Here is a 17,318-nt window from a genome sequence, read left to right on the forward strand (position 1 = left end):
TGGAGACAGCAGCAATGGGAGGCCGTACAGGGACCCATGAGACACACTGGACCTGGCAGCAGCATGAGGAGGCGGTACAGGGGCCCATGACAGATTACGGGCCTGGCAGCAGCATGAGGAGACGGTACGGGGGCCCATGGCAGATTACGGGCCTGGCAGCAGCAATGGGAGGCCCGTAATCTGCCAGCACCCTATGACAAAATGGAACCCACCAGCAGTGTGAGGAGACCTGAAAGTGGCACATGGCAGAGTGTGGCGATGGAGACAGCAGCAATGGGAGGCCGTACAGGGACCCATGAGACACTCTGGACCTGGCAGCAGCATGAGGAGGCGGTACGGGGGCCCATGGCAGATTACGGGCCTGGCAGCAGCAATGGGAGGCCCGTAATCTGCCAGCACCCTACGACAAAATGGAACCCACCAGCAGTGTGAGGAGACCTGAAAGTGGCACATGGCAGAGTGTGGCGATGGAGACAGCAGCAATGGGAGGCCGTACAGGGACCCATGAGACACTCTGGACCTGGCAGCAGCAAGAGGAGGCGGTACAGGGGCCCATGGCAGAGTGGCGAAGCGTAAGCAGCTTAAATTGAAGGCCATACAGAGGCCTATGTTAAAAATAATAACATGTTTGGGGCATGATTCATGGCGGATTTAGTCAGTTGTGTCAGGAACTGGTGGTTTGAAATCCAGACTAATCCACGCCTGATTCATTTTCACAAACGTGAGTCTCTCCACACTTTGGGTGGACAGTCGTGTCCTCCGCGGAGTTACAATACCTCCTGCCGCACTAAACACGCGCTCCGATGCCACGCTACTGGCCGGGCATGACAGCCTTTCAAGGGCAAATTCAGCTAGTTGGGGCCAAAGGTCAAGTTTCGTTGCCCAGTAGTCAAGGGGATTGTCTACCTCGGTTGGCAGGGTGCTGTCCAAGTAGGCCCAAGCCTGTTGTTTGAGGTCCTGCTCCAGGTCCACCTGATGCTGCTGCTGCTGCGGCTGGTTAGTAGTTTCCTCACTGCGCTGGTGAAGAAAGCTACTCATCATCGACTGCAGACTGAGGCAGCCGCTGCTGGTGGAGCTGCCACTGCTCCTACCACCCCACCCCTCCCCTGCTGCCATGGCAGCGGAACGCGAGCGCACAGGGCCCACAGTGTTTGAGGATGGACGTTGGCGCAGAAAGGCAGAGACCAACTGACTACATAGGTGGTTTTTATAGTACGTTATTTTGGCCTCCCTCTCAGCAGGTGTGAAAAAGGCCACCATTTTTGAACGGTAGCGAGGGTCCAACAAGGTGGACAGCCAAAAGTCATCCCTCTATCTGATGGTTATTATTCGGCTGTCGCTACGCAAGCAACCGAGCATGCTATGGGCCATTTGTGCCAAGGAATGCGAGGGACTCCCTGCCTCCATCTCCACAGCATACTGCCACGGTGCGTCTGGGTCCTCTGTCTCCTCCTCCTCCTCTACCAGATGCTCCTGCTCCTCCACTCCTGTCCGCTGAGTGGAAAAACCACCCATTTCACTCAATAATTCCTGAGCACCAATGTCCTCCTCTACCTCCTCCTCTTCTTCCTGTCCTGCCCCCACAGGGGTCATGTGGCGTTGAGATCTGTGCGCCACGTCTACCGCACCCTGACCAGCCATTGTTAACAGCATTTGTTCCAGGACGTGCAACAGAGGAATGACGTCGTTCATCCCATAGTCCTGCCGACTCACGAATAGCGTGGCCTCCTCAAAGGGCCTGAGCAAGCGGCAGGTGTCACGCATGAGCTGCCAATGGCTGACATCTAAGTTACACAGGGGAGTACCTTTATCCGCTTGTAACATCAGGAAATCGGTGATGGCCTTTCGCTGTTCGTAAAGGCGGTCTAACATATGTAGGGTTGAATTCCACCTTGTTGCAACGTCGCAGATCAGGCGATGCTGTGGAATTCCGTTCTGCCGCTGCAGCTCAAGGAGGGTGTGCTTTGCGGTGTAGGAATGGCTGAAATGCATGCAAAGTTTACGTGACATTTTAAGGATGTCTTGCAGTGGGATGGTGGATTTTAGGAACCGCTTGACAACCAGATTGAACACGTGAGCCATGCATGGCGCATGGCACAACCTTCCTTGACGCAGAGCAGACACCATGTTCTTTCCGTTGTCGGTCAACATGGTTCCGATTTTCAGTTTGCGCGGAGACAGCCATCTGTCGATTTCTCTGTTCATTACACTCAGAAGTTCCTCCCCTGTGTGACTACGTTCGCCAAGGCATACCAGGTGCAGCACAGCATGACACCGTTGCGCCCTGCACATGTGATATGCCGGTCGGGTAATGGGACTTGGCACGGGGGTGGCGGCTGAGGACACGGCGGAAGAAGAGGTGGTAGAGGCGGACATCTTTTCTGGACCAAGGACGTGCAAACGTGGAGGCAAAAGCGGCGTGACCTGTCCAAGTTGCTGGTGCGGCTGTGCCGGAACCACGTTCATCCAGTGGGCCGTAAATGACATGTACTGTCCCTGACCGTGGTTACAGCTCCACACGTCGGCGCTGCCGTGCACTTTGGCAAAGACCGACATGCTCAAAGACTGGCCCACCATCTCTTCTACATGTGAATGCAGGGCTGGCACTGCCTTTTTGGCGAAGAAATGCCGGCTTGGCACTCTCCACTGCGGCGCGGCACAAGCCATCATTTCTCGGAAAGGTGCTGAGTCCACCACTTGGAAAGGGAGGGACTGCAGCACCAGCAACTTGGACAGGAGGACGTTCAGCTTTTGCACCGTCGGGTGCGTGCTCGCAAACTGTTGTCTCTTGGAAACGGATTCCAAGAAAGACTGCTGACGGAATCCGTGAAGAGGAGTAGCAGGAGAAGGAGCATCTGAACGAGCGGAAGATGCCAACGAGCGACAACTCCCCTCAGCAGAGGTGTTGGAGCCTTGACTGGCTGATAGAGGGCGATTGACGTCGGGTGACGGAGCAAGTAACGGAGCGGGTGATGGAGCGGGGGCTGGGGCAGGCAGAACCGCCGTATCTTTATCACGGTTTTCCCAGGCCACCGAATGGCGACGCTGCATATGCTGACGCAACGCTGTAGTCCCAACATGGGCCCCCTGGCCACGCTTGACTTTCTGGCCACATAGTCGACATACGGCTACGTTTACTTCCTCGGGCGGCTTGACGAAAAATTGCCACACCGCTGAGTAGGAAACTTTGCCCCCGCTACTCCTCACTGGCTGACTGCTACTTCCTCCGTGCACACCGGCACCACTACTGGCCGTGGTGGTAGGCTGCAGTGGAGCTGGTGCTCTACTCCGTGGCCGTTTGCCTCCACTGACACTGCTGTGACCCTGCTGCCTCCTGGGCAACCCACCGACTGTTTTGCTCGCTGCCAAGCTGGCACCCTCTTCTCCTGATGATGCGGAAGCAATAGCCTGATGACGACGAGGCTGCCAAGTGCGATCAGCCTCATCATCATCAATTAGGGTCTCCGCCTCACTACTAGCCCCCTCGGCTGCGTGTGGGTCAGGAGACAGACCTGTCTCTAGACCGGCTACCGAGCCACTCTCCTCGCCACTACTTCTTCGCCTGGCTGCTGAAGAGGCGGATGTCTCCCCCCGTTCCTGACCGCCCTCTATTAGCTCTTCCTCACTGTACAGTGGGGCTGAGCCCACAGCATGCGATACTTCGCTTGGTGAGGGAACACCAAAGGACAGGGGCAGGTAGAGGACACGTGATTTCAGTGGGCTTGCTCCCGGGCCATGCCAACTAACGGTTGTGTCTGACGTACCCACCGACCGTTGGCTGTAGGTGTCAGAGGTGACCTGGGAAGAGGAAGAAGACCGAGCCAACCAATCGATGACGGCAGGGTTGTCGGTGGAGACACGACCGCTGGATGACACCGGGAGCACTGGCCTCTGGCTGCGACTAGTGCTGCCTCGACCCCTTCCTCTGCTGCCAAGTCTGCTCACTCCTGAAACATTGCCTCCTCTGCCACTCCTCTGCGTGTTGTCTGACATACTCTTTAATTCAACGATTCTGTGTCCCTGAGTAACGATTCTGTGTCCCTGAGTAACAATTCTGTGTCTGTCCCTGAGTAACAATTCTGTGTCCCTCAGTAACAATTCTGTGTCCCTCAGTAACAATTCTGTGTCTGTCCCTGAGTAACAATTCTGTGTCCCTGAGTAACAGTTCTGTGTCCCTGAGTAACAATTCTGTGTCCCTGAGTAACAGTTCTGTGTCCCTGAGTAACAATTCTGTGTCCCTGAGTAACAGTTCTGTGTCCCTCAGTAACAATTCTGTGTCCCTGAGTAACAATTCTGTGTCCCTCAGTAACAATTCTGTGTCTGTCCCTGAGTAACAATTCTGTGTCCCTCAGTAACAATTCTGTGTCCCTCAGTAACAATTCTGTGTCTGTCCCTGAGTAACAATTCTGTGTCCCTGAGTAACAGTTCTGTGTCCCTCAGTAACAATTCTGTGTCCCTGAGTAACAGTTCTGTGTCCCTGAGTAACAATTCTGTGTCCCTGAGTAACAGTTCTGTGTCCCTGAGTAACAATTCTGTGTCCCTGGGTAACAATTCTGTGTCCCTCAGTAACAATTCTGTGTCCCTCAGTAACAATTCTGTGTCTGTCCCTGAGTAACAATTCTGTGTCCCTCAGTAACAATTCTGTGTCCCTCAGTAACAATTCTGTGTCCCTCAGTAACAATTCTGTGTCTGTCCCTGAGTAACAATTCTCTGTCCTTGAGTAACAGTTCTGTGTCCCTGAGTAACAATTCTGTGTCCCTGAGTAATAGTTCTGTGTCCCTGAGTAACAATTCTGTGTACCTGAGTAACAATTCTGTGTCCCTCAGTAACAATTCTGTGTCTGTCCCTGAGTAACAATTCTGTGTCCCTGAGTAACAGTTCTGTGTCCCTGAGTAACAGTTCTGTGTCCCTGAGTAACAATTCTGTGTCCCTGAGAAACAATTCTGTGTCCCTCAGTAACAATTCTGTGTCTGTCCCTGAGTAACAATTCTGTGTCCCTGAGTAACAGTTCTGTGTCCCTGAGTAACAATTCTGTGTCCCTGAGTAACAGTTCTGTGTCCCTGAGTAACAATTCTGTGTCCCTGAGTAACAATTCTGTGTCCCTCAGTAACAATTCTGTGTCCCTCAGTAACAATTCTGTGTCTGTCCCTGAGTAACAATTCTGTGTCCCTCAGTAACAATTCTGTGTCCCTCAGTAACAATTCTGTGTCCCTCAGTAACAATTCTGTGTCTGTCCCTGAGTAACAATTCTGTGTCCCTGAGTAACAGTTCTGTGTCCCTGAGTAACAGTTCTGTGTCCCTGAGTAACAATTCTGTGTCCCTGAGTAACAATTCTGTGTCCCTCAGTAACAATTCTGTGTCCCTCAGTAACAATTCTGTGTCCCTGAGTAACAATTCTGTGTCTGTCCCTGAGTAACAATTCTGTGTCCCTCAGTAACAATTCTGTGTCCCTCAGTAACAATTCTGTGTCCCTGAGTAACAATTCTGTGTCCCTCAGTAACAATTCTGTGTCCCTCAGTAACAATTCTGTGTCTGTCCCTGAGTAACAATTCTGTGTCCCTCAGTAACAATTCTGTGTCCCTCAGTAACAATTCTGTGTCCCTCAGTAACAATTCTGTGTCTGTCCCTGAGTAACAATTCTGTGTCCCTGAGTAACAGTTCTGTGTCCCTGAGTAACAATTCTGTGTCCCTGAGTAACAGTTCTGTGTCCCTCAGTAACAATTCTGTGTCCCTCAGTAACAATTCTGTGTCCCTCAGTAACAATTCTGTGTCTGTCCCTGAGTAACGATTCTGTGTCCCTGAGTAACAATTCTGTGTCCCTAAGTAACGATTCTGTGGCCCTAAAGTCTCTTTGGCCCTAACTCTGTCCTTAATACAGAGAGGTCTGTCTCTCTTGAATGACCGGAGGCTAATGGAGAATTCTAAGATGGCCGCAATTTATAGCTCGACCATTACACAGTGCTGGCTGGCTGGCTGCTGATTGGCTAATGCGATCACATGTCATGAATGAATGCATTATGGGTCAGTGCGCCTTGTCTGCGCGCCTTCCCAGAGATCCCCGCTCCGTCGCCACACATGCCGCCGCCATTTTTGGAAAATTTCGATTCACGCATCCGAAGTCTGCTAATTTTCGGATTCGGCGCGAATCGAATTTTTCCTAATCTTCGAAACGAATTCCACTTCGCCAAGTTCGATTCGCTCATCTCTAATTATATACCTAAAAGATTGATTGCCAAATCAGTTGAATATTTGGACAGCTCAATCAGGTGTAAAGATAGCTACTGTGTGGTTGGTGGCAGCTCTAGCAGGCATCAGAAGACGATGGGAACAATAGTCAAACATCTGCACTACCTGGTACTGGTTTAACAAGGAGAGGGAGTGTAGCAAATGTAGGCTGAGACCGATCATCCTCTGAAAACTGTCTTCCCAGTTCCCCCAGGCTGTTTCCTAAGGATTTTAACTTCATTACAATCATATATGGATGTCCCTGTCCACCTGTTGCCTGGAGCAAAAAGAGTGCAGAAAAAAGGCCACTGATGATTTGGTAACAGTCAGACACCAGAAACATGGCAAGAGAAACCGTAACATAATCAGATGTTGGTAACAAAACACCAGTCACTGATAACATGCCATGGATCTGACACTGCTAATATGACCGGACTATCACAGCACATGTCCTGCACCATTCTTTCTTACTGCTCAGCTACATATCCAAAAAATTTATGACTTTGGCCACAGCAAATGGTGCCAATTCTAACCAATCTTGATTGGTTAGACTTCAATCCAAGGTTTCAATGAAAGGCAGCTTGCCTGAAAGGGGATAGCCACTGTGCAGTATATAATCTAGATATATGGTATATTTACACCTTTATGTATATACCTGGATAACACAGTACATTTTTTTTTATTTTGACACATTATAGAAAAATATATCAGCACAATAGGGAAACTGGACTGAATTGACCAACAACTGTTCCTCAAACCAAATAAAAACAGAAATGAGTACCAGACCAAAACTGGACCATTTTTATTGTTGGTAAAAAAAATCATATAAAAACATCCAATGCATTTCGGGGGCAATGCCAGTCCCCACTCCAAGGTTCAACACAGGTTAAACGGAATAGAAAAATACCAGGAAATATATTTTTAATGATCTTGATTATATAAGAGCATACGTCACCTCTAAGACATCTTTTTGTACAAACTCAACATGCCAAATTTGTTTGATGTTTCACTGTAATATTTTCCTCTTTTAATAATTTCATTGCCTCTCATTGTAACTTTCCAAAACTTCTATATCTATTTTACAATATGGTGCCCAAAATTGATCCCTTCTTCTTGATGTGACCTTACAAGTGATTCATACAGAGATAATACAATATTAATGTAGCACTGCCCCTTGGGACAAGCTGGAATATATTATGGGTCCTGCGCTCAACAGATCCAACCCTAAGCAAACCCAATCCCTCTGGCACAACTGGTAATGAATAGCAAATACCCCGCCAAGAAATTTGCTGACACAGGGTTAAATGAAACAAGAACAATTTTATGGAGAATGAAATGCAGTGTAGAGGGGTGGGGTTCCCCTTTCAACTTCAAAACTTACTTTTCTTCTTTTTGTGTAATGCAGTAAATTTGGTCTGCCACTAGAGGGCTTCACAGCCAAAAATCTCCTGATGGCAGAGTTGCACTTTAAGCAGAATACAACTGATATCAAACAAATAAACTTACTTATACTCTATCAATGAAATGTATTACCCACACTGATGTATGATTCTGCTTCTGAGGGGCGTTAGCCAAAAATCACCTCAGAGTCAGAACAGAATGCAATAAAGAGGTACCTCTAATAAAGCTACTAAGCCAGATTCCCCCACTTCAGTCCTTGTAACGGTGGAGCTCTAGTTGGTGCACGTTTAGTCCTTACAATGAAGTAAATAGCAGCTGAAGGTTTCTTTGGAGTTTCAGCTGGTGTGGGTTACATCCGATTTCACTAGGTTTCTGGGCTGAGAGGATCCAACCTCAGTGTCTGAACGCAACACAAAGCACCCCAAGACCAGGGGCAGTCGCAGGATGCAATCTCCCAGCATGTGTCAGTCCCCGGGGCAGACAGTCTCAATTACACTGGTGGTGAGGGGCAAAGCAGGCAGGGGGATCTGTGGCTTGCACAGGGCCCCAGATGGGTGAGATCCCAGCAGTGGGGTGTGGATGTCCCAGTCTATATGCAAAGTGTAAATGGTGTGTCTTACTCTCTCCAGGGGGACAGCTCACCAGACTCTGAACACACAGCAGGGTCCCTCTATCCGCGCTGGGTGCTGTAGTGCCTCCTCCTCTGCTTGGACGGGCTCCACATGTCCCTGTCTTTTCTCCAGCCTTGTGTCTCTCTGTTCTCCCCCTTCACTTCCTGCTTCCTCTCCCTCCCAGCGTTCTTTGCTGTGTAGTGGATGAGTCATGAACTTGGCAGAATGCCCAGGTTTTACAAATAGGAGAGAGAGAGAAAAGACTGACTGCTGAACATGCGATTCCTTCTGAATCCTCTTGTACAAGGAGCCTGCTACACACTCCCCCCACCAGAGAAGCTTTGGTCCTCCAAAGACAGCAATAAAAGCAACCTGTTACATGCTTTTTTATATACACGCGGAGAAAAAGCAAAGTTAGTACACACAGGAAATTAAATTATTCACACTTGCATAAGAATCTGGCAGAGGAACCTCCCACCATGTAGCAGAGTGAGGGTTGTCCTGCCCATAGGCCACACTAATGGGAATGGCCCAACCAGATGTGCCAGGGGGTGAGTTGGGGCTGTTCTCTACCGAAACTGCTGTAGGAGAACCAGGCGTCACGAGATTCCTTTGAGAAGCATGTACTACTTCCTCAGAGTTTTCACCCAACACATCATATGTCAGTCTCTTTGGGGGTTGAATAACTCTACGTTCTCTCTGTTCTCTGGGCTCTAGCAATGGTTCTGGCGTTGCTTCCGATGTTGGTTCTGACACTACTGACTCATCAACCCTCGCTTCTTGCTCGACGCTCTCTGTCTCTCCCAGTTCAGTTTCCTCCACATCTTCTCCCTCATCAACAATGGACCACCAGTCTTCAGGTTCTTGCAAGTCTTCTGCAGGTTGGGCTTGAGGCACAAATTCAGGAGCCTCTGGCCTAAGAAGAACTACGTCAGTCACTCCAGTGGAAGAAGGAATGGTGGGTTCGGAAATGTCAGATGGCCACAGCAAATCTGTCCCTACCTCCTCACTCTCACTGTCCTCTTCATCTGCAGGAGGTGGTGTGGGTTGTGACCTGGTCACAGGTCTAGTCCTCTGAGAAGTTGAGGGGGTAGACTGTGGATCAGATTGTGATGGTAGACGGACTGCATCTGACAAAGGCAAAAGGTGGTTGCGGTGCCAGGTTTTGAGTGGGCCAACACCCTTTTCCGGTCGAATCTGGTAAACTGGCAATCCAGGCAATTGTTTGCAGATGACATAGGCCTCTGATCGCCACCTATCCGCCAACTTGTGTTTTCCAGGGATACCCAGATTTCTCAGTAAGACTCTGTCTCCAGATTGTAAGTCCTGTACTCGCACTCTGAGATCAAAGTTCTCTTTGTTTCTCTGTCCCCTGGCATCTGAGGTGGCTTGAGCCTTCTCATAAGCAATCTTCAGGCTTTTCCTTAGGCGGTCCACATATCCTCTATGGGAAGCTGCAGAGGTATGGTCTACAGAGGTTCCAAAAGCCAAGTCTACTGGCAGTCGGGCTTCCCGGCCAAACATCAGCCGGTAAGGAGAGTATCTTGTAGCATCGTTGGCAGTGCTATTGTAGGCATGTACGATGGCTGCTACATGCTTACTCCAGTGTTGCTTTTGCACTGAAGTCAAAGTCCCGAGCATATTCAGGAGGGTACGATTGAATCTCTCTGGCTGAGGATCTCCCTGAGGATGGTATGGAGTAGTCCTTGACTTTTGGATGCCTAGTAGACTCAAGAGTCTCTTGATGAGATTGCTCTCGAAATCTCTCCCTTGGTCTGAGTGGATACGTTGTGGTAGTCCGTAATGCACAAAGAACCTTTCTACTAAAATCTTTGCCACAGTTGATGCTAACTGATCTCTAGCAGGAAAAGCCTGGGCATACCTGGTAAAATGGTCAGTCACTACCAGAATATTTCCCTGTCCACTCTGATCTGACTCCAGGCACAGGAAGTCAATGCACACCAACTCCATGGGTCCCTGACTTTGAAGGTGGCCCATTGGGGCAGCTCGTTGAGGCAGAGTCTTCCTCTGAATACATCGGATGCAGGAGTGACAGTAACTTTCAACTTCTGTCAGCATGCAGGGCCAGTAGAAGCGGTCTCTTACCAAACAAAAGGTTCTTTCTGGTCCCAGATGGCCATGGTCATCATGGAGAGCGGCCAGCACCGTTTCTCTGTGTTTTGCGGGCAAAAATAGCTGCCATTTCTCTTCAGGATCATCAGAGGGGCCCCTTCGGTAGACCACTCCGTGGCGTAACTGTAGCCGATCCCACTCACGATGTAGCCGCCGGGCCTCCCTTGACGATGTAAGAAGCAAATCAGGGCTTTTGCTTTCTAAAGCCTTCAATACTAGGCCGCAGAGGGGGTCTTCCAACTGATCTCTTCGCAGATCCTTCCTGGAAAGCTTGGGCAGGCCTTCACCCCCAACCTGGGTGACATTGCAATAACACCTGGGAACGCCAGATGCCGAAATCCCAATGTCTTCTGCCCTGGACCCACCTCTTGTTCGGTGTTCCACTCCTTGGCATAAGGCTCGTACCCCTTCAGAGGGTACCTGAGTCCACTCTTCTGGGGAATCCTTGGAACAGTGAGGTCTTCGAGATAAGGCATCTGCATCCCTATTCCCAATCCCTGGCCGATAACTGAGGCTGAAAGTGAACTCCGATAAGGCAGCTAACCACCTGTGGCCAGTAGCATCCAGCTTAGCTGTAGTGAGAATGTATGTGAGGGGGTTATTATCTGTTTTTATCACGAATTCTGCTCCATATAGGTAGTCTCGAAGTTTGTCCACTACTGCCCACTTCAAGGCCAAGAATTCAAGCTTGTGGGTGGGGTAGTTCTTCTCAGCGGACGCCAAACCCCGGCTCACATAGGCGACAGGTCGCAAGCATCCATTCTGTTCTTGATAGAGGACTCCCCCTAACCCATCTCTACTTGCATCCACATGCAATTCGTACGGCTTGGCTGGGTCTGCATAGGCCAGGATTGGGGCGGTGGTTAGACTCTTTTTCAGCCGTTCAAAGGCCTCTTCACACTGGGTTGTCCATTGTCCTTGAATAGATTCCCTAGGCCTCCTGGGTCCCACTGCTGGCTTCGCAGGTCTAGAAAGATCTGCATCATCATTGTCTTCTTCGTTTCTGAGCAGTTCATTGAGTGGGCGGGCTATCCGAGCGAAGCCCTGGACGAATCTGCGATAATAGGAGCAAAACCCCAGGAAAGATCTGAGCTCTGTGACATTTGTGGGCCTCGGCCATGAGGTGACAGCTTCCAGCTTCTTGGGGTCAGTGGCCACTCCATCGGCAGATACGATATGACCCAGGTAATTGACCGAGGGTTGGTAAAACTGGCACTTCTCCAAAGACAACTTCAGTCCCTCATCATGAAGTCTCTTGAGCACCTTCTCCAATCTCTCCTCATGTTCCTCCAGGGTCTTCCCGAACACAATGATGTCGTCCAAGTATACCAGTACTTCAATTAAATTCATGTCACCCACCGTCTTCTCCATCAGCCTTTGAAAGGTGGCTGGAGAGTTGTACAAACCTTGAGGCATCCGGTCAAATTCAAAGAACCCTATTGGGGTTATGAACGCGGTCTTTTCTCGGTCTTCCGGGTTCATGGGGATCTGGTAATACCCATTCTTCAGTTCCAGCACACTGAACCACTTTGCCCCTGATAGGCTTTGCAAAGCATCCTCTATCCTGGGGGTGGTATACTGATCAGGAACAGTTCTTCGGTTTAGCGTCCGGTAGTCGATGCACAATCTTAAAGATCCGTTCTTCTTCCACCACTATCGGAGAGGCGTATGGGCTTCGGGACTCTCTGATGATGCCTGTCCTCTTCAACTCTGCCAATTGCTCACGCAGGTCTTCCAAATCTCCCAATGGAACTCGTCGAACCCTTTCCCTGAATGGGGCGTCTTCTCGAAGCCGGATCCGATGATGGGCACTCTCTGCACACCCCACATCGAACTCACTTCTGGAGAATGCAGCCCGCCACCTTAGGAGTTGATTCTTCGCTCTCTCTCTCCATTCCGGGGAAAGGGGGGTGTTCCTTGGGTAAAATGCATCGACAGGGATTTCTTTCTCTCTTCCGTCCCCTAGCTCAGTGGGCAAGATTGGGGTTGCAGGATCCACATGTCCTAACAGCACCCGAGCTGGGATTTTCACTGGGGCAGCAGTTGGATTATGAACACTGACCGAAACCTTTCCGTGGCTCCTCCGTAGCGCTTTTGTTGACACTACCTCCGGGAGGATCTCCACTCCTGTGTTCTCTTCACAGCCACCAGCCTCAAGGACAATGAAGGGGCCTGGCTGCTTCCAGGTCAATTTGACTGATGCCTGTAAACACGCCACCTCTCCGGGTTGTAGCACCTTCTCATGTTGATCCAGGTGCCATATCTTCCCCAATTCTTTCCGCTGGGGCTCTCCTCTCTTGTACCAGGCGCTGATATGCTTGCCTCAGCATGGGATGTACAGAAGTGGGTTGATCATTGGGCTCTTCGAGGGACAGATGACAGCTAAGGCTTTGAAAGTCTCAGCCTTCCCTGTCATGGAAGGATCAAAAGTTAGTCTGACCGATAGGTAACCATCATAGGGAAACTTCTGGGTTCCTATGCCCCATATTTCTAGATCTTCCAGCTTCTGCAAGGGCAAATGCTTCAGATGCTTGTCATAGAAGTCTCGGTACAGAAGGGTTACTTGGGCTCCGGTGTCCAGAAGAGCCCTGGTATAAATCCCTTCTACCTGAATCGGGATGACAGGGGAGGGTCCCACTAAATTCTCAGGGAGTGGTGAACAGGTAGCCGTCTTCTTCTGTTCTGCAGTTCTTATCCTTACTCTCCTCCTGGGGGAGTTTTGGCTCGGCCTAAGCCGTGGTTGACTCCCAGGTTTGAGGTGTGCACTGACTCCCTGAGGTGAAGTGGCATTTTCCCTAGGCTGTTTGTAAGGGATGGTGGGGTCCTTCTGGATAGGGCCAGATTTTCTCCTCGCCCCCCTTTTACTTGGTTGAGTGGAGCTAGCTGCGGTGGTGGGGTCCCTGGGTTGCTCCTTCACCAGGGCCCTCTGAAGTTTTCCGCCGGTTTTTGGCGCTTAGCTTCAGGCTTCCTGGGGCTCGGACAGACTCTCCTGACATGTCCGGTCCCTCCACAATTAAAGCAGATCATTTGAATGGTGGGACTAGTTGCTTGCGTTGGGGCAACTCCTGACAGGTTTTCAGAAACTGCTCTCGTCTCTCTCGCTAAACCCGACGGTCCCGCCATTAGTAAGGTCACCATCTCCATTAGTTGGGACACCTGAGTCTTAAGGAGTTCAACTTCAGGGGTGTCACCTCCCACATTGACTACCCGGACCCCTACAACAGAGTCTGACTGTCTCTCTTTGTCATCCAACATGGCTTCCTCCTCTCTCACAGTCCGGATCAAGTCTGGATAGTTCAGGAGGCCACCATCTCGCCGAGTTCATAATAGAATGGCAATGGGGTCTAGGGGCCTGGCTCCCCGTAGGACTTGTTGCGCCCGAACCTCATCTACTCTTTCAGGGCCTATTCCCCTTTTTAGCAGAATTTGGTATATTATCTTGTCTAGACGTCCCATGTAACTGGAGAGTTTCTCCCCTTCATTTTGGTAGGTATGCTCTAGCTGATAGATGAGGTCTGAAGCCTTTTCAGTACGCCCAAATACATCTTGTAAAATATCTAGATAGCCCTGAGCAGTGCAATCCTGTTTGCTAAGTTTTAGGTTGCGAATGGCCTCCAATGCAGGGCCCCTTAGGCTCTCCGTAATCCTCTGTTTCTTGTGGGCCTCAGGAATGTCCCATTCACTTAGTGCTTGCATGGCTTGGTCTAGCCACTCTTCAAAGCCATCCTCCCCGGTAGCTATTGGTTGCCTACCCGAGAAGAATCGGAGCTTCCGATACATCCCTGTGTATGGAGAGGGGTCTTTGCGGCATTTTAACATGAAGTCCCCCAATGCAGTGAGGAATTCCGGGCCTATGGTGGCTAGAGGTGTCTGGGACAGGGGTTCTTCCCTCTCAGGTTTTGCACAACTAGGCCCGGGGGTGTTCAACTGAAGTAACTGGAGCCTTGTCCCATCCTCTATTTGGATATTGGCTCCTTGGAAACTGTCAGGGATCCCCTTCTTCCACTCTAGCAGGGCATATGCCAGGGTGGTGTCTGAGGCGGGTATCACATCTATCACCCATGTTTTCTTTCCCTCTGTTGGTAGTGCATTCACTATCTTGGTAATCTGTTCTTCGGTCCCCATTTCTCTGGGGAACTCGACCACTACACTCCGTTCTGGGCAAGCATTTTCCGTGCTGCACCACTTGGTCGCGGCTGCGACGTCCATCTTAGGAGTTGGTATAGGGCACTGCTTGAGTGGTTGTTGGGTAATTGAGCAGCAAGAATCCCGGACGAGCCCCCACGTGTAGCACTGCCCCTTGGGACAAGCTGGAATATATTATGGGTCCTGCGCTCAATAGATCCAACCCTACGCAAACCCAATCCCTCTGGCACAACTGGTAATGAATAGCAAATACCCCGCCAAGAAATTTGCTGACACAGGGTTAAATGAAACAAGAACAATTTTATGGAGAATGAAATGCAGTGTAGAGGGGTGGGGTTCCCCTTTCAACTTCAAAACTTACTTTTCTTCTTTTTGTGTAATGCAGTAAATTTGGTCTGCCACTAGAGGGCTTCACAGCCAAAAATCTCCTGATGGCAGAGTTGCACTTTAAGCAGAATACAACTGATATCAAACAAATAAACTTACTTATACTCTATCAATGAAATGTATTACCCACACCGGTGTATGATTCTGCTTCTGAGGGGCGTTAGCCAAAAATCACCTCAGAGTCAGAACAGAATGCAATAAAGAGGTACCTCTAATAAAGCTACTAAGCCAGATTCCCCCACTTCAGTCCTTGTAACGGTGGAGCTCTAGTTGGTGCACGTTTAGTCCTTACAATGAAGTAAATAGCAGCTGAAGGTTTCTTTGGAGTTTCAGCTGGTGTGGGTTACATCCGATTTCACTAGGTTTCTGGGCTGAGAGGATCCAACCTCAGTGTCTGAACGCAACACAAAGCACCCCAAGACCAGGGGCAGTCGCAGGATGCAATCTCCCAGTATGTGTCAGTCCCCGGGGCAGACAGTTTCAATTACACTGGTGGTGAGGGGCAAAGCAGGCATGGGGATCTGTGGCTTGCACAGGGCCCCAGATGGGTGAGATCCCAGCAGTGGGGTGTGGATGTCCCAGTCTATATGCAAAGTGTAAATGGTGTGTCTTACTCTCTCCAGGGGGACAGCTCACCAGACTCTGAACACACAGCAGGGTCCCTCTATCCACGCTGGGTGCTGTAGTGCCTCCTCCTCTGCTTGGATGGGCTCCACATGTCCCTGTCTTTTCTCCAGCCTCGTGTCTCTCTCTTCTCCCCTTCACTTCCTGCTTCCTCTCCCTCCCAGCGTTCTTTGCTGTGTAGTGGATGAACTTGGCAGAATGCCCAGGTTTTACAAATAGGAGAGAGAGAGAAAAGACTGACTGCTGAACATGCGATTCCTTCTGAATCCTCTTGTACAAGGAGCCTGCTACATTAACAATATGTGTTTGCATCTCCTCCTTTCATACATATCATATTTTGGCTTTTCAAGCCTCCACTTGGCATTGAGTGGTGTCTCCTAGCTTATTGCCAACAAGTGTTCCAAAGTTCTCCAGTTTTATTTTGACTAACTGTGTTTCATTTAATGCATGCAACTTTACTTTTTTCAAAATTACATTTAATTTGCCATATAAAGAGGACCTGAACTGTGGAGGCTGTGCCCAAAGAGCAAGAAGAGGACAAGCCACCAGTATTGTCTATAGGCTGCTTGCAGCTAAACTTTTCTCCATTACTGAATTATTATACCTAGCTCTGCACTGTGTCTCTGTGAGTTGGGAGTCATCTGGTTAAAAGAGCAGGGATTTGCTTCCTCATGTCAGTCCTTCCCCCCAATGGGTGAGGATCTGATGTCAATTAAAGAAGCGTGGCAGCAGGAGAGCTAGAGGAAGCATGGAGCCACAGAATGAATGAAGCAGAAGCACGTAGATCCTTGAAATGCAGGTCTCCAGGTACAGTTTCCTCTCCAGCAAGGAGAACAGTGCGCAGTACAGTAGTGACATCACCATATCTCACCAAAATCTCACTCCAAATCTGGTGAGACTAGCAGGCTATGAAGCTCAAGGCATACCTAGGTACCTAGGCACAGGAAGGTCCCTGTTTTTATTTAGGAGGAATTTAATACAAAATATATATTTTTAAAGCAATGATTCAAAGTAATTAACATTTAAAGTTGTTCTCTGTAAGAGCAACTCTGCATTTGTGTTTCCACCTTAACCATCCATGTTACCATATAATAATCCTCCAGTCAGGGGTGGACTGACAACTCATGGGGCCCCCGGGCAATAGGGGATCATGGGGCCCCTGTGTCCTTGCCCAAACTCAAAAAAGCCTATGAAAAAGGTACCAGGGGCATCTCATGGGGGCCCCTTACTGACCCCAGGCCCTCGGGCAGTGCCCGAGTTTCCAAATGGTCAGTCCGCCCCTGCATGTGCGTGAATCTAGTGGTACAGCTGACCCCGGGCCCTCGGGCAGTGCCCAAGTTTCCAAATGGTCAGTCCGCCCCTGCCTCCGGTTGATTTTTAAAAACCCTACATAATTCTGTATCATCATTAAAAAGGAAACTATCTATTTCATTCTCCCAGATCATTCATGAATGGATTGCAAAGAAATAGATTTCATGTTTTTCTTTTTCATCAGCCCAAGTTGTTCTTGAATTGTCCTATGATGATGGTGTATGGGTATTCAGTTATGTTTTGATAATGGCATGGAGCATGTGACATGCAGATGTCCCACAAGAAAAATAGTTCAGATATTGTCATCATAGTGCAGTCACATGCATGGCTGTGTCACATGCTGGTCCAGCCATTACGGGATGGCAAAAAGATTGAATTGTCTCCTATTTTCCATGAGCTACCTAGAAACTATTTAAGTACTCAGAAAGGTGAAATGGTAGAGACCCTGAATGTGAAAAAACGTCTTCACTTAGGAATGTC

The 17,318-nt window shown here is 49.5% G+C and overlaps 1 protein-coding gene across 1 annotated transcript in view; it reads right to left on the reverse strand.

The window, feature by feature from the left end:
- Positions 1-17,318, reverse strand: part of CLCN6 (Cl-/H+ antiporter 6) — a 105,059-nt gene that overhangs the window by 9,277 nt on the left and 78,464 nt on the right. The gene's annotated exons all lie outside the window — the stretch shown is intronic.

This window comes from Staurois parvus, unplaced genomic scaffold (genome assembly GCF_062004578.1).
Source record: "Staurois parvus isolate SC_StPar_1 unplaced genomic scaffold, SC_StPar_1.0 ptg001053l, whole genome shotgun sequence".
NCBI classification, from domain to species: domain Eukaryota; kingdom Metazoa; phylum Chordata; class Amphibia; order Anura; family Ranidae; genus Staurois; species Staurois parvus.